Source organism: Megascapheus bottae, chromosome 7, assembly GCF_031878675.1.
Source record: "Megascapheus bottae isolate mThoBot1 chromosome 7, mThoBot2.hap1, whole genome shotgun sequence".
Taxonomy (NCBI): domain Eukaryota; kingdom Metazoa; phylum Chordata; class Mammalia; order Rodentia; family Geomyidae; genus Megascapheus; species Megascapheus bottae.
The window spans coordinates 49,968,107-49,989,485 of record NC_143515.1 but is presented as its reverse complement, the minus strand read 5'-3'; the positions used below and the strand labels follow the sequence as shown (position 1 = coordinate 49,989,485).

Here is a 21,379-nt window from a genome sequence, read left to right as displayed (position 1 = left end):
AACATGGAATAATTTAAAGATTATTTGAAAAGAAATGACTTGTTTCAATTGCACCCATATGGAAAATCAAATGGAAATTCAGTCCTTAAATCAAACATTGAGATTCAGTGATACAAAAATTAAGTTTTATCCATTGTTATGTCCCTTCTTGTCTGGAAGACAGTAAGTACAACACAGTTCAGATGGAGCAGATGAATGCAATTTTCAGTAGGATCAGAATCAGGAAGCCAGATTATCTGCTTTCAACAGAAAGTGTTTTATTTGATAAGAGGAAAAGAATCTAGTTGCATATGTTCAATGGGTTTCATATTGGCCTCATTATTTGAGCAAATTTGTAACAATATCTGTTTCTCTTTTGCATTACAGAAAAGTAACTTCGGTGCTTTGCATTTCTAATGAGAATCAGCTAAGTGAGATAACACCTGGTTATTCACAGCTGAGACCCAAAGTTAATTTTTTTTTCAATATGATCCACATGTAATCATTAGGCTTTGACATTACTCCTTGGTTTACTTGGGGGGGGATAATTAATAGGAAAAATGTTCAGTAAGTTTAAGTTGTCACAATATCTAATTTACTATGGTCTCCATCCCCAGGTCTGGTAATTACTACCCAAACACACTTCATAGCTTTATTATATTACCTTTGAAAACAAATCCTATGTTATTCAGTGAACTTAACAAGTACTGCAAAGCTCTGATTTAACCATCTTCAGATAGATATAACTCTGGAAGCATTTCATTAAGAATATAAAAGCACCCAACTTCATCAAACGAAGTTTACAACCACACATAGATCCAAACACAATGATTGTTGGTGACTTTAACACACCACTGTCCCCTCTGGATAGAACAACTAGGCAAAAATGCAATAGAGAAAGCTCAGAGTTGAACAATTGTAAAGACCAACTAGACCTAATAGACACCTGCAGATTATTCCACCTAGCAACACCAGAATATGTTTGCTTTTCAGAAACACATGGAACATTTTCCAAGATAGATCACATTTTATGGCATAAAGCCAATCTGCAAATTCAGAAACACTGAAATTATTCCCTGCATTGTATCAGACCACAACAGCATAAAATTGGAACTGAACACCAATCTCCAACAAGGAAAACCCTGTAAATTATGGAGATTGAACAACACATTGTTGAAACATCAATGGGTCACTGAGGAGATCAGAACAGAAATCCAACCGCTTATGGTATTAAACAAAAAGGAGAGCATACAAAATACCAGTTCCTTTGGGATAGCAAAGGTAGTACTCAGAGGAAAATTTATAGCTCTGAGTGCCTACATAAACAAATTGGAAAAAACCTCAAACCAACGATTTAATGGTACACCTTAAGCTCTTGGCAAAAGAGCAACAAACCAATACCAGTTCCAGTAGAAAGAAACATTATTAAAATTAAAGCAGAATTAAAGGAGTTAGAGGCCAGAAAACCACACAAAAATTCAAGAAATCAAGGAGTTGGTTTTTTGAAAATTTTAACAAAATTGACAGACCCTTAGCAAATCTTACCAAAAAAAGTAGGGAGAATGCCCAAATAAACAAAATCATGGACGAGAATGGAAATATCATTAGAGAGATGGATAAATTTCTAGCCAATATTAACATACACAAACCAAGCCAAGAACCTAAAACAACTAAATAGACCCATTTCAAGTACTGAGATAGAAATGGCAATAAGAGACCTCCCATCCAAGAAAATCCTAGGACCTGATGGATTCACAGCTGAACTCTATGAGGCCTTCAAGCAGAACTCACACCAATACTACTCAAACTCTTCAATGAAACTGAAAACGAATACTCTTTGCCAAACTCATTCTATGAAGCCAGCATAACCCTCATCCCAAAACCAAACAAAGAAAGAGAACTATAGACCCATTTCTTCAATGAATATTAAGTAAAACTCATGTTGACTGACTTTGCCATTGAAGCGTCATTGTATCTTCCTCTGGCTGAATGTCATCAAATCTTATTTGTGTGGAAAATCGCGGCCAAGCATATTATCAAGAAATCATGTTAAAAAGATCGGTGTCTTATTACATAGATTTAATAGGTATAAAATGAAAGATTGACTTTCTATGTGTAACAATATTCTATTTTCAGACTTATTGGGAGGCTTTTGGGCTAGATAACTGGAATGCTATCAGACGATTCACTACAGAGTAAAATTCAACAAAAGAAATATGTTAATTGAAGTTTTTGTAAAAGCTGATAAGCTGCTTTTACCTTGGCAAAACATTAAAACACGATTCTAACAAGACATATACCAAAGACTGTTACTGAACTTAAATTTGCAATTATGTGCAGATTTTAAAGACTCACGTGATTAGAAATATGTTATAACATGTTTGAACACAATTTTTGAAAGTATTTAGAGCCAAGGGGTTCCTTACATGTGATTTTATAGCTGTGAGCAGGGAGGAAAGACAGGGAATAAAGCTATCCTGTATTTTTTTTTTTCTGTTAGGACAACACTGAAAATTTGTCAGAAGCATCTGCTCTTTAAATGACACAATAGAATGAAAATTGGCAACTGAGGTTTGGAAGTTAATTTCAAAAGTTTATTATACCATGGAGTTTATATTTAGCAGCTGTCAATTTGTTACTGACAACTGTAATAAAATTCATGAAAACCTGAAATCTTCTCCTGCCAAAGAGACAGCTGTTCTGAATGAGGAGAGTCTTTGGGATTTTTTTAAAACTACTATTTATTTAATAAAGATAATAGCTCATTTGTCAAAAATATTTAATTTGACCTTAATAAAAGAGATGATATTCTTTAACTGGATTTTGAAAAAAATAAATGTATGATTATTTTAAGATGGGATTCTTAGTTTGCCTGATAATCCAATATATTTAGGCAACATTTTCCATCTGGGGCAACTTTGAGATTCAATAAAATATTTGGGAATGTCCAGAAAAGTTTCATTTATCACAACCAGGTATTGCTGGCCTCTGGTGGGTGGAGATAAGTTGTGCTGCTGAGCACATGACATGCAGGCTGCTCTCTACACTGAGGCAGCATTTGATCTCTAGGTCAACTGTACAAAGGCTGCAAACCCTTGTGCTGAAGGAAGTCATGTGATGATTCAGCTGCAGATAGGTTTCTCATTTTAACGTTCTCAGCTACAGCTGCCATCCCAATAGCTGTGATGAAGAGCCATCAGGCACCATCCATGCTCAGAGTAAAACTCTTTAGCTTGAAAATTACAGCAAGTTCACTTTCACCGATATAATTAAGTTTGTGTCAGCACTTATATCAAATATTTCTAAGGATACCATCGTCTAACTGGGCTATAAAAATGAATCTTTAGCTAACATTAGGCAAGAAGAGGCTATGAGTTATAATAACTTTCTAAATTACATTAGCTAATACTCCAAACAGGTCTCTTAATTCATCACCAAGAAACTATTTTTTTTGCCAGTTATGGGACTTGAACTCAGGGCCTGAGCACTGTCCTTGGACTTTTCTCAATGCAAGAGCTCTACCACTTGAGCCACAGCACCACTTCCAGTTTTTTTTCTACATATGTGGTACCGAGGAATCGAACCTGGGGCTTCCTCCATGCGAGGCAAGCACACAACCACTAGGCCAAAGTGCCGGCCCCTAAGAAAATATTTTAAAAACTTACAGTTTTACCCTCATAATTTACTTCATTAATTTCTCAGATTGATGATATATGCAAATTTAAATCAAGAATGGATATTGCAATGTACTTTTCATTTTTTTCAAATTATTTTAAGGTTGTCAAATAACTGAAATAGCCACTTTGAAATGACAGGTAAAGAATAAGATCCACATTTTGTTGAATATATATTCTTTTCCATCATTGAAATGGAGATAAAACAACTATTTCCTTCAGTAAAATTGTAATTTGATGTGCAAAGATACAGAAAGAAAATAATTTAATCCAAAGAATAAAAACCCGATTCAATACATAAAAGGAGCTCATCAATCTAACCTTTCCAGATCCAATAGAACAATCACTAAATGGGCAAGGAAACTACAGAGAGACTTCTTAGAATATGAAGTTAGAATGCAAAGAAACATATGAGGAAACAATCATTATCCCAGGCCATAAAGGAAATGCAAATCAAAACAATTCTGAAATTTTATCTCACCTTGCAAAATTGACTGTTAGTGGGAATTCCAACAAAAACAACTGTTGATGGGGATGTGGGGGAAAACGAACCCTACTGCTCTATTGGTGGGAATGTAAACTAGTATAACCACTCTGAACAGTAGTCTGGAGCTTCCTTCAAAAACTAAACATTTCCCTTCCCTTTAGTCCAGCCATACCACTCCTAGGCATGTACCTTGAGCATCAATACGATATGTTCATCGCATACTATTCACAACAGCCAAGATATGGAAACAGGCTGATGCCCAACTATGAGTAAGTGGTTCCCCCCAAAATGTGGTACTTACATAGAATAGAATTTCACATAGCCATACAAAGAAAATAATGTCATCTAGAGGGAATTGAATAAACTAGAACATATCATTTTAAGTTAGGTGAGCCAAGCTCAGAGAAACAAATGGCATGTGTTCTCTCTGATATACAGAAGTTAGTTCTAAACTTCACTGGAATATGACAAGGGGATTCTATGGTATTCTAGAAACACACTGAGATTGAAATAGTTATTCTTACAAGAGAAACAGAAAGGTGTGAGCCATAAATATCTCTGTATTTGTATAAAATAATTTCATAAATATTGAAATGAACTCTGAGGTATGGTAACAAAACTTATTTTTTTAGCTTTTAGTTTTTGAGAAGTCAGTCTTCTTTACCAGAAATATGGTACATTCATGTGCATATCTTCAAGAGAGTGAGAGCAGGCAGAGGATTCAAGGAGGACAGTGAAAACTTGCTGCAGTGGAGTTCACTGGACATTGATGAAAGTGAACTTTATAACTCGTGGGTGGAGAGGGGAGGGACGGGAGAAAATGAGGTAACAGAAGACACTGTATTAGAGGGTATGTGCTCATCATTTGGCTCATGTGATTGTAGTCCACCTGTACATCACTTCTATAATAACAATAAATTTTAAAAATTGAAAATGATGCAGTTGCAGATTTGAGTTGTATTATCCATATGTCCACACACTTTACAATCACCAAAAGTAAGGAATGAAAACCTTAAAAATTTTGCCAATGCCTCACAATCAATAAGCAGCTGTGAAGACTATATCAGACTACCTTACTTCCAGAAACATCATTTTAGTACTATGCCTGCCTCTTCTCTTCTATCCCAAAACACTATACCTAGTCTCAAGCCTGCACAGGTGGTATGGACGTGGAGTAGATGGAACATGTGAAAGACTTCAGGCCAAGTCCAATGATAGGGATGGTGGAGTAGCTACCAAAGAAAGTAGCTTCATTGACTGGTTTACCATTAAGACTGGCTTCATGGAATCATGAGTTTTTCTCCAACCAGGGCATTAGCACATATTATATTTCCTTCCAATTTACTAATATGACCAGACAGTAATTTTTAAATCAATAACATATGAAGAGAGATGATATGATACATCCAATGCAAGACACCAAATTTAAGTGTACCTTGCCTGTGCTTTCTTTTGTGCTTCTTAAAAGATCTTGATGCAGAATATGTGTGCTTAGTGGAGGACTCCAAGGATTTAAGAGATGGTAGCGCTACAGTATGGAAGATGCTTGTATCCTTAAATTGCTATATGGAATAAAGGACTCACCTCCCCACATCAAATAAACTATATTTGATGATGCGAGGCAGCAATACATATTTTTTACACTAACGCACACATTTCTTGGAGTTGTGTCTTTTTATTTATAATATAGCTTATTATCTTAATATGATTGTAAATTTACCTGATTTCAAAATGATCATTCTTTAAATTAACTGTATTTAAAATAGATTCTACCTATTTCCCTTGAGCAAAGCTTTGACACATTTCATTATCTCCCTATATTAATTACCCTGATCTACCATTCAATCATTTAAACAACTCTTTGTAGTTTCAAATGTATAGGAAGAAATGCTTTTAAGAGTTAAATATCAGCATATAAATCTATGCAATATTAATACAAAGAATAGAAATATCCAGAAATGAACTGAAATGCATGGAAATCACCTTGCATTGTGTCAGTGCGTTCTCATGGTTTTGAGTGACTGAGCTGCTTGTATAGATGAAACTAAATAGGTCACTTGCAGTGGTCACAACAGAAGGAACACAACATAAAAATATAAGGCAACTTTCCATAGAGAAATTATTAGTGTACACAACTAACAAAGAAAGCCTTTCCCCTTACCAGATTTCTGAGCAAATCTAATTTTACACGGCAGTATTTCAAGAAAGGATCCCTAATATTGGTAAATTGCCCAGAAATTGGGTTTTTACAGGAAATGGACCTATTCAAAAGAACTTGGAAGAAAAGTAATGTTCAGGATTCCAAAAGTGAATTCACTATGTTCTTTTTAGAATTCTGTCATCGGGATCTACTGCTTGTTCTGGCTTCAGCCCAGGAAGAGGAACAAGTTGTGTATTACTCAGTCTTAACAGATGAGGATATTCTCCTACAACCTTTTCATCTCCAAATGGTCTCAACAGTTTAAAGACTAAAGGATCTTGTCTTATTTGGCCTTATTTGTTGTTATCATGACGGTAAGGAACTCAGAAAATTTTCTGTTGCTATTCCTCATATATACCTATGTGCTGAAAAAGCACACAGCTATAAAATACTTTTATATTTTATTAAAGTTAAGCACGTTTTCCTAAGAACTTTAATTACCTATCTAGAAAGAGAATTCTAGAGAATTGGCTTAAGCCAATTCTCTCAGGGTGTGATATATTTCCTATAAATTGATTTTTAAAAATCTTCCAGAATTGTTTGTTTTATCTTAACTGCAGTTTTTAGATGAATTCTGTGTGTATAAGGGCATTTGCCATGTGATGTAACTCTTTTTAAATGTTTGAAAAATTAAGAACTACAGAAGATATTTCTGAAGGTAAGTAATGTCTAATAATACCATGAAGCAATACGTAATTAAATTATAAAATCACTAGCTATCCCGTGTTTTAAAATCAAATGGCCAGAGTAATAAATACCACATATATATTATTCATCTTGAAAAATAGTTTTAGAATGGTGGTACTTATCATATGTCCACAAACCGAAGCTGAAAGAAGGAAAATGGCTGTAGATTTGGCATATCAAGGTCACAGTGCAGGCAATATAGTCACAAAAAATCATCTTTTAAAAAAAATACTAAGGTTAGTGGAGATTTCCAAGCTCTCTACAAAAGTAATAGAACTATTTAGTAAAAATATGACAGCTGTACATGCTTGAACCTTTTACTTCTGATGTTACTGGAAGCCACATTTAAAATTAAAGTATTTTTGAAGCAAATGTAATTTTATATTATTACAATGGTACAGCAAAGATATATCAGTGTAGTTTGGGTAATCAATTAGAGAAGAATTTTACAGTGGTGTATCCCCACCATTTAACAGTATAATATCTTAGTAGAGAAAGAAAGGAACCTAGATTAGTCTAGATTCTATATAAAATGGAGTATAGGTTAGACTATAGAACATCAAATTAGCATGGGAGCTTCACTATACCTTGATGTTCATTTTCCTTTTTAAACATATGTTTATTATCTTTCAGTAGTTGTACAAATGAGTTGCCATTAAACAAAGTAGTTTATGCATTCAATGCAACTCAATCAGTGTCACTCTTTTTATCATTCTTTCCAGTCCCTCCCAACTCCACCCCTTCCACTAATTTTCATAATTTTTGTAGGATATGCATCGACTTTTATGACTGCATTTTCTTCTCTCCCTTACCTCATTTGTAATTTGGTGTTCATTTTTTACATGAAACAAACTCATGTATAAGAGTTTGTATGGGAGGGATGTCCTAGAAGCATTGTACAAAGAACCTGTTTTATGGGGTTGTAACTCCTTTGCATCACTACATAATAACAACAATTTCTAAAAGACTGTACATGGGAACTGAAATGTATCAGATGCACAAAATTAGAACAGTACATTTCCATGCTATAATTTTTCTGACTCTCATTCTGATTTCCTTCACATTGTACATTTTGTACACAGAAGATTTCCAAAATACTTTGACTTTTTCAATCTTTCACAAATGAAGGTAAAACAAATATAATCATGAATGTTGTGATAATGTATTATAATGAAAAGGTTACAAAAATCAGAAGTGATCCTAAGACTATGCTACTGATTAACAATGGAACAGTAATGTCAGTCTACTAATGTTTAGAATAAGGGCAGTGCATTCACATCCTCTCCAACTTAAAACATTGCAAAAAATAATAATGAGATCACGAAATGGTAAATGTTGTATCGTATTTATTTTCAGTTGTTATGGGAAGTTCTGTGATTAAATATCATTTCTTCTTAGAACAGAATAACCATAAATTTGACACCTTTTCTGAACTATTACTTTCCTTATAAGAGAATATAATTATCATCTATACATAACTCAAGAATGTTACATTAAATATTTTATATACTTTTTCTTATTGATCCATAAAACTTTCTTCGTGGATCTATTCTACATTTTGCAGATCGCTTTGTTTCAATCACATATTACAATTAAAATTCTCAAGCATGTAGATCATTATCCTTAAAAGTGAGGATGGACAACACTCAGGAAGTTCTTGGTATGAAGAAAAGTCCCTCGGAGAGCAACACAGTGCTTTTAAAACAAAAGCAAGACCTACCATTCTTGTCTCTCTCTTCTTTAAAACTACTTCAGACCCTAATGCTGAACTCTTCTAGTGCTTTTTAACTTTTAAAAGACTTCTTTTGTTGATTAGATTTTTAGTTTGCAATTCAAATTCAGTGAAAGTGGCAAAAATACCCCCAGAAAGTCCTGAATACAATACACTTAGTTTGTTACAATGACAATACCTTGCAAAGGTGCATACCAATATAAAAGAGAGGAGATTTTCATTCATCCCAAGGTTATTTTACTTTCTCCAGTTTTACATGCAATAATGCATGTACATATGTGTATGCATTTATGCAGTTTCATCACATGAGTATATATATGTGACCATCACCATAAAAATACTGTGGTTCTAACCACAGTGAGTAAAATTTATTTTTCCGTAGCTCCATAATTTTTGTCATTTCAAGAATATCATACTAATGAAATAAGATGGAAGAGAGCCAGCAGAGCAAGGAAGGGAAGAAAATAGGCGGCTTTGACATAGCAGAAAAAGAGAGAAACAGAGAGAAACAAAGAGAGAGAGAACAGAGAGAGAAAAACAGGAAGAAGGAGGAGGAAGTGAAGGAGGAGGAAAAGGAGGAGGGAGGGAGGGATGGAAGCAGGATAGAGATAGAGAAATAGAAAGAAAAAGATATGGCCCAAGGGCATGGCTTAGCTTGGTAGACTATAAACAGAGCCAGTAAGCCTAACAAGCATAAGACCTTGAATTCAAACCAGGAGCCATCAACAACAACAAAAAAAAGAAGAAAAGAGTCTGGCTTCCCATCCCGCCCTCCTCTCAGGCTCCAGGCTGCCCTGGGGCTTGGGGCCCCTGGTGCCTGGGCCTCCACTGCAGGCGGGCCTCCTGGAGTGGGGAGGAAGCCATGGTGAGAATGAGGCAGAGAGGAGAGCAATTCCACATGCCAAATGTAAACTAAGAAGTCAAGATTTTCTCCTGCTGTAAGTGAATCCATGTGCTCAGCAAGTGATTAACAGGAGAGAAGAGTCTCATGACTTGATAGTGTGTGGCTGGCTTTGAACCGAGATTCTCAGATCTCAGCCTCTTGAGGAGCTAGGATTCTGCCACTTGAGCACTGAGTCTGTGACCTTTGATGATGTGTTTGTCAACTTCACCCTGGAGGAATGGGCTTTGCTGGACGCTGCCTAACAGCAGCTGTACAGAGATGTGATGGTGGATACTTTCAGAAACCTGGCCTCCATACAAAAAGAACGGGAAGACCAGGCAGTTGAAGAAGTGTGCAAAAGTTGCCAGAGATGACTAAGAGTTCAGGATTGATGGAAACATGCCCTGTACTAGCAGCTCACACCTGTAATCCTCAGTGCTCAAGAAGCTGAGATCTAAGGTTCGTGATCTGAAGCCAGACCAGCCAGTTAAGTGCATGAGACTCCAATAAACTCCAAAAGGCCAGGAATGGCAATGTGGCCCAAATGGTAGAACATTAGCCTCGAACAAAACATGCTCAGCGACAGTGCCCAGGCTTTGAGTTCAGGTCCCAGGACTGGTAAAATTAAAAGAAGGTCTTCAAGGTGGAGAAGTGTTCGGTGGTACTCTAGATTCTGTTATGACCATTGAAACCCCTGCTGGAGTGGAAGCGCGTGTCTTTGACATCTTCCTCAGGCATTCATCCTTGAGTATGGCCTTCGGAACTTACACCAACTCCAAACTCTATGAGTATGGGGAGCTTGAAGAGAAGCTGTGTAAATGCTCCATGTGTGGGAGAGCCTGCTGCAATGCCCAGTGCTTTCAGAATGCCAGAACCCACAAGTGTGAGCAGTGTGGGAATGTCTTCAATCACCCCACTTCCCGTAGGACACACAGACGCACTCAGGCAGGAGAGAAGCCGTACGTGTGTCAGCAATGTGGGAAAGCTTTTAGTTCTTCCAGTTACATTAAAATACACGAGAGGATGCACAGTGGGGAGAAACCTTACGTGTGTAGCTTCTGTGGGAAGGCCTTTCAGCAGTCCAGTCACCGCATCCGGCATGAGAGGACTCACACTGGAGAGAAGCCCTGTGTGTGTGAGCAGTGTGGGAAAACCTTCTATTCTTTGAGTGATGTTCGAAAGCATGAACAGATTCACAGTGGTGAGAAACTGTTTCTGTGTAAGGAATGTGGCAAAGCCTTTAGTGATTCAAGCTCCTTGCACAAACATAAAATAACTCACACTGAAGAGAAGCCCTATGTATGTAGACAGTGTGGAAAAACCTTCAGGTCCTGTGGTTGTCTAACCATCCACGAAAGGACCCACACTGGAGAGAAACCTTATGTCTGTAACCAGTGTGGGAAAGCGTTTGGGCAATCCAGTCATTGTCTCATCCATGAGAGAACTCACACTGGAGAGAAGCCTTATGTGTGTAAGCAGTGTGGGAAAGCCTTCTTTACCCTGAGCGGTGGACAGAAACATGAATGAACTAACAGTGAAAAGAAACCTTTCCTCTGTAACGAATGTGGAGAAGCCTTCGGCGATTCTAATTCCTTACACACACATGAAATAACACACTGGGGAGAAGCTTTGTGTATGTGAGCAATGTGGGAAAGACTTTGATGTTCAAAAACATGAATTTGGGAGCTGAGAGCATAGCCTAGTGGTAGAGTGCTTGCCTGGCATGCATGAAGCCCTGGGTTTTAATTCCTCAATACCATGTAAAGGAAGTCATTAAATAAAAAGGCATTGTTGTCCTTAATGTACTATGTTGTCTCTCATCTCCTTTGCTGTCCCTTGGTTATCTCATATTGGTATAGTATCTCGCTTTGTTATCTGGTATATTGAATTTATTTGTATTTGGATATTTGAAATTTGATAGGGAAGGGGGGAAAACCAAGATGGGTGGGGGGTGTGGGGGGGGAGGGAAATGGGTACCAAGACATGTGAAAGGGTATCAATGTATGTGAATTAATGCACCTTCTATCTGGCAAATATCATGTAACCCTTTTACTAATTACAATAAAAAAATAAATAAAATAAAATAAAAAGGCATTGTGAATGAAAAAAGAAAAGAAAAGAAAAGGAAGAAGAAGAGAAGAAATGAAACAGTAAGAACATAGAAGAAAAATATGGCTGCGTGCTTGTGGCTCATACCTGTAATCCTAGATATTCATAATATTGATACTAAAAGGATCATGCTTTGAGGACAACCTGAGCAGTAAAGTCTACTAGTCTCCATCTTCAGTTACCCAGTAAAATTTCAGATTGGAGGTATCACTAAAGTGGTAATGTGCCAGCTGTGAGCAAGAAAGTTGAATGAGAGAACAAGATCCCTAGTACATAAAGAAACAAAAATATTCCAAGTAAATAAACAAAACAAATAAATGGAAGCATATTATATAACTTCTTGAAACAAATGTTGTAACTATAATTCTTTCAAAATATATTTATGCTATGGCTTGAATCAAAAATTGGTAACATTTATTATTGCATATGACTTCATTATGTAAATTTATCAGAGGAGAAGTTTTTGGTGACTACCCTCTTAAAGACTTCAACACAGGATTCTGTCCAGGGACTTCGTTTGCTCAAGGCTAGCACTGTAACACTTGAGGCACATTTTCACTACTGGATTTAGGGTAGTTTATTGAAGATAAATCTCTCAGACTTCCTTGTCTGGGCTGGCTTCCAATTGTGATCCTCAGATCTCAGCCTCCTGAGATCTAGCTAGGATTACAAGCATGAGCCATTGGTGCATAATTTGCCTCAAAACATATGGCAGTTATTTGTTATTCCAATATAGTGTATTTCAAAAATGAACATTGTAGCTGAGTACCAGTGGCTCAGGCCTATAATCCTAGCTGTTCAGGAGACTGAGATCTGAGGATCACAGTTCCAAGCCAGCCAGGGCACTAAAGAATGAGAGACTCTTAACTCCAATTAAATACCAGAAAACCAGAAGTGGCACTGTGGCTCAAGAGGTAAAGTTTGAGCCATGAGCTGAAGAGCTCAAGGACAGCACCCAGGCCCAGAGTTCAAGTCCCATGACAGAACATAAAGAAAAGAAAAGAAAATTTTCTAAAAAAGATATATCAAAATTATAAGAAACTAAATTTTCATATCTCATATGATGATGTTTAGAAAGTTTATATGTTCATAACTTTTGAAAAAATACTCCAAGGAGACGATTTGTCTAAAATAGCACATTTCTGAACTCTGAAATTGGAATATGTCCTATAGAGAATCTCAATCTGTATCTGAGAAAAGTATGCCTATACCTAAGAAACTTATATAAATATTTTACTCATCGCTCTAGTATTAGTTTTTTTGCAATTTTAGGTTATCCAATAAAGCAGTAAGGACTATTATATAGAAAATAATAATATAATTTCTTGAAAAACTGAAAAGTCAATTGCTGTGGTTATAAAACTTGTCCTTCAGATGCCTTCTGAAAATAATTTTATTACATGAACTTGTAAGCATCCATTCAATAAAGCATTATGTGGCAATTTTGAGTGATGACAATGATACGCAACTTAATGACACAGGAATATGTTTTAGAGTTGATATCAGGTTAAAAAAGGAGCTTACATAATATACTTTATTCTTTTTTACAAAATAACATATAGTCATATTGGTTTAAAAACAAGAAGATTATATGCTTATAGTGAGTAAAACATTCTAAACTTTAAGAAGGACATTTGGAACTATTATTTCTGCATATCACTCTTTAAAGGGCTTTCAAACTCAAAAACACTGACATAATATTACTGTTGTTATGGAAGAACAATATTTAACTTTCATAACAGGATCAATATTTTTATGCAATAACATTACTCTCCTTTCTCTATTCAGTTGTACCTAATTTAATTACCTAGCATGTTCACTTCATTCATTCTCATAAAGAAATAATTGAATTGTTGAAATGCTTTCATATTCTCATTGTAAACAGTAGCAGTGGTTGTATAACACTGATTAAAGTAATCTCTTCAAAATCAGAAGTATAACTATTACGTTCCCCAATGTCTTCTTGTAAATACACTAGATTGAGCCTTTAGTATTTCAAAACTATACCTGTATTGCCATAGTCATGTCTTGTAATTTCTTCTTCCCTTGTAAGTGGTTACCTGTGTGTCATTACTTTCAGTTTCTTATATTATCAAAATTTTTAGGGATAACCCAAAACTGCAGCCATATTACAGATTAATATAATGCACTATTTTTGAGCAGATATTTAGGCAAGTCCATACTCTTTCCTTTCTTACTTTATTGCTAACACATATTTTTAAGTTGTTGTATCTGTACAACTGTCATTCAAGATTACAGTTTATGACACCAGCAATATGTAATTCTCATTTGCATTAAAAGCTAAACTTTTATATATAAAGGATCAATATTTCATATTTCAAAGTTACTCATTACAGAATTTCTCAATTAAAAGGAAGATACTCAGAATTATAGGATAAATTACTAGCATCCTTATTTTTGTTTAATATTTTACATCTATTGTTCTGTGACAATTCCATCTCAAGAATATATTTATCTTAATAGGACATTTACAAGGGGCTGCATCAAGCAATTCTCAAAAGAAAATATGGATTTCACATTGTTAATAACAATAAAGTCCCTTGCTACTACATATAATAATGATGCAATAGCACTGAATTATGCATTAATGTTATCTTTTTGTAATGTCCCTTAATCTCTCAACAACAATCTACATTACATAATTTACTCTCCAGTTTGCCTGGTCTACCCCAGGTCATATCATCAGATAGGAAAAGTAACTAGGTTCCTGGAAGTTTGGCTCTGATTGAATAATATCAAGATGGATATTTTTACAGTAATTTATCACAATGAACTACTTTAGGAGTAATAGCTACTTATATTTTGTTTCTGCAATACTCCTCTGGTTTGCAAACTCCCCCATACCTATACTGTTCTTCTCTTCACTCACAAATTAACTTGGGAGCTGAAATAATTTAAGAGCTTCCTACTAACTAAGGGAAACGTCCAACTATCTTGCCATGGCATTCCGTGGATGCTTTATGTATCCTCCACTATCCAGGTTGTGAGCTTTCCTGTAGGCTTGAAGCCATATGCAAATTAAAGAATATAAATCTATATTTGTATAGCAGCAGTCCAGCTGCTCTTTATGACAAATGTCATGGCACACTGCATTTGAGTTGTGATAAAATATCAGCAACTTATTTCAACTTCTTTATGACTCTTATTCTCCCAAATGGTACTAACTGCCCAATTCAGACATATAACAGTATCCTAGAGATGTGACATTTCTCTTTGAAAGTCAGTGCACAGAAGCCAAATGATGTGAACATGAGTCTCATCTCTGCATTATGACACTGGACAAATTACATAACCTTTCTGGGTTCTACTTAACTCATTTGAAAACGTAACTGTATGACTTCCATGCACTTTACAATAACATATTTTTGCCAGTCCTGGGCTTGAGCTCAGAGTCTGAGCACTGTCGTTGGAATTTCTCAAGGCTAGAGCTCTACCACTTGAGCCTCAGTACCACTTCCAGCTTTGTTTTGTATGTGGTACCGAGGAATCAAACCCTGGTCTTTGTGCATGTGAGGCAAGCACTCTACCACTAAGCCAAACTTCCACCCCTCAATAATACAATTTTTATTCTGATAAAAAAAGAATCCAAAGCAACGGTGATAACCACTAGAAGCACTACTCATAGACTGATCAAATTTAGAAAGGTTTGCCACCTCTTCTCTGTTATTAAAGACCATGGTTGACTTTAAATATTTACACACATCTAACAAAACTGACAAAGTGAAAACTGTACAACTTCACTCAATGATCCATTTGAGGCCCCTTTGGGGGATAACAAATCTGTCATTAAATGAATGTCATTCTGCAGGTAAGAGTGAATACCCAGCCATTTTCTGAATGGTGGAAAACATCTAATATATCATTGGATTGAAGTTTGGTCTACGGCTCTTCTCTGGTCCTTGTACAATTTAAATCAGCCTTTTCTGTAACCCATACATAGGCAGAGGGTTCAAAATGATAACCAAACACATTCCTCTAAGAAACTGCTTGGGCCTAGCCAAATACCAGAGATCAACTCAGTGATGGCTCTTTCATGGACGTAGAGGTGAAACTGATTGGGTGTAATCTGTTTGATTCCAGTTTTCCTCCATACCATGCAAAAAATTTTGCTAGCAACATCTAATATTTTGATAGAGATTTTTCATTTTGTGCTGAACTTTGATATTCATTCTATTTTACATTGCAAGGGACTATTTATTTTGGTAATTTTAAAAACACTTTTTCTTATCAATAAAAGCATTCTCTGTAGAGACTAAACAAAAAGAATCTCATTAAACTATTCTACAATGACACAAAAAAGCCTTATAAGGAAATGAGAATGGCCTATAGACCCATGAAGAAATGCTCGACATATCTGGCTGTAAAATAAATGTAAATCAAAACTTTCAGATTTTACCTCACTTCAGGCAGAATGTCCATGATCAAGAAATCTAATAACAACAGATGCTGGTAGGGAAGTGGCCAGGAGGGATCACTACTACACTACTGGTGGGAGTATAAACTCATTCAAACATATGGAAAGCAGGATGGCAGTTCCTTAAAATACTAAACATAGATCTCTCCTAAGACAGAGCAATTCCACTCCTTGGCATTTACCCAATGCCACTAGCACAACATGTCCATTACAGCACTATTTACCATAGAGCTAATATATGATACCAACACAGATGCCCCTCAGTAGATTATTGGATCAAGAAGAGGTGGCACTTATACACAGTGGAATTCTATGCTACCATCAGAAAGAATGGCATTGCCCCATTTGTAAGGAAATGGAAAAACTTGGAAAAAATATTAAGTGAAATAATCCAGACTCAAAGGCACATAGGCTCAATGGTTTCCATCATTTGTAATAATTATACACATTTAGGACTCTCCTAGCAAAGGCTTACAATAGCCCAAAATCTACTTACATAAGGTCATATAGGATGAAATTAATTGAAAAAAATCTCTAGGATATGGAAACAAGAGCTTTATCTTGTGTGATTGTTGTTCTTAATGTACTATGTTATTTCTCCTCTGTTTTGTTGCCCTTTGGTTAATCTCATATTGTTACTGTATCTATCTTTGTTACCTGATATATTGTTTATACATTTATTTATTTGAAATACGAAAGGGAATGAGAGAAAACAAGATGATTGGGAGGGGTGGGGAGGGAAAAAACATGAGTAATGGTATCAATGTGTGAGAAAGAATGCACTTACTATCTTGTGAATGTAACTGTAACCCCTATATATATTACCCAACAATAAAAAATAAAATGAAATAATTTTTAAAAAGCCTTATAGCATAGCTTTCTTATTGGCATGGGTTTTGGCTTTTTTCCCCTCTCCTCCTCCACTAGAAAAAATTTCCATGAAATTTTTATTTTTATAAAGAATGAAACTGGTGGTATGTCTGGATGGACAGCTGTTTTTAAAGAAAACACATTGTGTGTATATATACTGCATTTTCTTGATCCATTCATCCATTGAGAAGCATCTGGGCTGATTCTATAAATTGGATATGGTACATAATGCTGCAATGAGCATGAGTGTGCTGGTAGATTTAGTTTGGCCTTATTTGTGCTGTACTGAATAAATGTCCAGGAGTGGATTGCTAGGGCCATAGGGCAACTCTATATTTAGGTTTTTGAGGAACCGCTATACTGCTTTCTAAAGTGGTTGAACAAATTTATATTTCCAGAAACAGTGTAATACCCCCAAGAAAAAAAAGGCAATCTCAGGTCTTTGATAGCCCTTTCTGAAATCCATCCCTCCTTGGCTTATTTCTCTCTTGGATCCACTAGCAACATGTTTTGCCTTCTACTGATTGTGCCTTGCATTTTAGATAACTATTGTCACAGAAAAGATGACCACCTTTACAAATGAAATTATCAAGTTTCTTGATGCTGGAGGGTCAAATGACAAATCAGGAATCCCAGACAATTTTGCCTCTTTAAAGCAGGAAGTAGTTCCAGAAAAAAAAACAAAAACAAAAACAACAACAAAAAAAACCTCTGTCCCTACTCCTAGCTCAGTACTCTTACTTATTAAACAACAAAGGCGGGGGTATTGGGGGAATTTTAGCCTTTGCTCCATGTCCTCTCCCACTCCACTTCCCAGAACAGCTTGTATCTGCCCCTCACTGCATCAGTGGAATGCCCTCCACCCAAACCTGAACTTCACCCTACCCTTCACAAAGCCCCAGACCTAGCTGCTCACACAGAATACCTCCCACCTCTAGCCTTGGTGTTACAAGAATGCCCTTGGATAGGGACAGGTGACTCTCCAGTTGGGGAGCTGTCCTTTTCAGCCTCTCCGACTAGCTTCCTTATAAACCTCCTTCTTATGTACATGTCCTTGTCCACATGGTCTTCTGTCATGGAAGAGCTCCCTTTTGATCCCTTTGTCATTGTTAGTTTGCTTGATAATGACCATTCTATCCGGAGCAAGGTAAGATCTCAATGTTGTTTTAATTTTCATATCCTTTATGGTCAGAGATGTTGAACATTTCTTCATGTTTCTGTGAACTAATTTTACTTCTGGGAAGTCTCTCTTTAAATCTACTCATCCATCATAAAGAATAGCGTCGTACCATGTGTAGTAATGTACCTTCTATCTGATGAATATAATGTAACCCTTCTATTAATTACAATAAAAAAGTAAACAAAAAGACTTGAAAAAATATATTAAAGGAAGTAAGTCAGATCCAAAGAAACATAGTCTCCTTATTTTATGGTGGCTAGGATTTACTTACAAAATCTGTAAGTAACACATTGGGTGATAAGCAAGGGGTTGCAAATGAATTAACTGAATAGTAATAGACTCTAGGCAGAGTGCGAATAGCATAATTCTTTAAAGAGACAAAGTCAAAACCCAACAAAATAAGTGCCAAGAAATAAGTATTTGAAAGATGGTAGGGTAGGGTCAAATGGAGAAGTGGAGAAGAATGAAAGCAGGAAAGGGAAATAATGCAGGTAATATTCATTGTATATTCCACAGAATTGAGGAGTAGGTCAAAGAGAGGTAAAAATGTTATATTGTACAAATAAGCTGCTTTGTTTAAAGGCAAAACAACAATTAAACACAAAACCTAAAATTTAGATAATTAAGGGAAAATGTGGATGAGAATGTTTAGAGAGGTGACATTAACCCAAGTGCACTGTATTCATAAACTGCTTTAGTAAATGATGCCTCCTTTGTACAACTACCTACAAAAAATAAAAATATTCAAAAAAAGGTAAAAAGGAAACACATGCCTAGTACCTGTTAGTAGAATTACACATGATATGATTTGTTCTCCCTATAATAAAATCCGATAATTAATAATTTAATTAATATTAAATTAAAATGGAATATCAACAAAATTTCCCTTCTGATTCTAGAGTAAGAAGAAATGAATGGGAAGGCAGAAGAGAGCATAGTGATGATCCTGTCTGAAGTTAATTCATTTTCTATCTTAACTTACTATATTTGTGTTCATGTTGGATTCATTTCCTAGAAGTTACTCAAATAGCTGAAATTCATACAGCTGACAAATGTCTTACAATACACTGAATTCATAATTCTGAAATGTTATTTATTAGAATTCTAAAGAAACCTCCTAAATGTATAAATACACATGCATATATGTACATACATATTCCAATTATGTGAAGTATATATGTATATACATGCATATTGCCTATGAACACATATTGTTCTTCTCTTTAATAATAAATGCTGAACATTGCTTTTGAAATATTTTAAAGATTTTTTAACAGAGGTTAGCATAATTCATAAAGGGTTTTCCAGCAGACTTTCTTTAGATATCTGTAGTACACCTGATTTGTGTGATTTTTAAAGACAAGGAATCTTTAAAGTGAAGGGTATTTGTCCACCCTATTTTGTCTTCTGGGGAAGGATTTGAAAGCCAAGGGGACAAATGTCTGGGAGCCTGAGGGTATAAAGTTCATTAACGTCTGCTCACTAACAAACTAATTAGTTCCAATTGCTGAATAGATACTTTTGCTTCATCATAAGTTATTATTATTGTTTATTTATTTTATATGACTTGAGATTGAACCCAAGGCCTGCATATGTTAGACAAAGGCTCTGCTGTGGAGCTATATGCATAGCCTATATTAATATATTTTCACCTGACATGGCATTTGTACTTATTCATGAGGTACGAGGTGGCATTTTAATATCATGGGTAATGGTCAGATAAGGGTATTTAATATACCCACCACCTCGGATATGGGTTATTTGGGCCAGGTACATTCAAAACCCTTTCTTTTGGCTATTTTGCAGTATTCAGGTAATTACTATCAACCATAGTTTATCCACTATAATACAGGGTATTAGAATTTATTACTCCTAAACTGGGTGTGGTGAATCATGCCTATAATCCTAGGTATTCAGGAGGCTGAGATCTGAAGACTGAGGTTCAAAGCCAGCCTGGCACTAAAGTCTGTGAGACTCTTATCTCCAATTAACCACCAGAAAACCAGAAGTGGTGTTGTGGTTCAAGAGGTAGGGTGGGAGCCTTGAGCTGAAGAGCTCCAACACAACAAAAGAATTTACTACTCCTAACCAATTCCACTCTTGAACACAGTGAGGACCCTCTTCTAGAAATACACTGTATATGAAGATTAAAGATTTCTCATCCTCAAGTGAAGAAAGAATTGAGTTAGATAGATTCTAAAGACATTTTTAGCACAAAAATATTTGTTGAATCAAAATATATATATATATATATTAATTTTATGGTCTTTGGAGTTGAACTCAGGGCCTGGGCACTGTCTGTGAGCTTTTGTTTTCAAGGCAAACATTGTATACTTGAGCCACAGTTCCATTTCTAGCTTTGGGGAGATTAATTGGAGAGAAAAATCTCATACATGTGCAACCCTAGCTGTCTTTGAAACATGATCCTCAGAGCTCAGCCTCATGAGTAGTTAGAATTCCAGGCACAAGCCAATAGCACCTGCCTAAATCTTTCTCTTTTTTAAATATAATCTTTATTATAAAGATAATGAACAGGGCAGTAACAGTTCATATGTAAGGCTATGAGTAAGATGTCTTTCAAACCACTGCAAGCTCCTGCCTCTCTTTCTCCTGCTTACTTCTTGCTATTCACCTCCTTCCAAGTTGTATTGTTATATTAGTTCACCTTTTGTCCAACTGTTTCTGTGATTCCTTTCCCTCCCAAAGATGGATCAACTTCTATACAAGACAAAGGGTACAGAAAACTAAAGCAGAAAGCAATAGAATTAACTGCATACAGGACATAACAAGAACTTCTTGTTTCCAATCCTTGGAGTTCATTTTGATATGCTTCATTATATGTAGTCCTGTGTACTTAGCAGGAGTGTGACCAAAAGGGAATGCTCCTACACTGTTGGTGAGTGTAAACTTGTTCAGCCAAGTTGGAAAGCAGTCTGGAGGTTCCTCAAATGGCTAAATCTTTTCTCTCCTAGACTGTAATGGTGTCGGGGGGGACCCTATTCAACAAACCCCAGTCCGGTTAATGCCCCCTCACCCCAAACCACATTTACATTGTTATTATTTTCTAATGTGATATTTGAAAATTTCTAAATTTAAACTGCACATTTCATCCTTGCTATCTTCCTTCTGAATATGATGTCAGG

General features: G+C 35.9%; 1 protein-coding gene and 1 pseudogene across 25 annotated transcripts in view; one reads left to right on the top strand and one right to left on the bottom strand.

Annotated features, from left to right (window-relative positions):
• Nrxn1 (neurexin 1) overlaps nucleotides 1-21,379 on the bottom strand; it is a 997,953-nt gene that overhangs the window by 234,696 nt on the left and 741,878 nt on the right. The window lies entirely within an intron of this gene.
• On the top strand, nucleotides 10,321-11,332 carry LOC150060760 (uncharacterized; annotated as a pseudogene).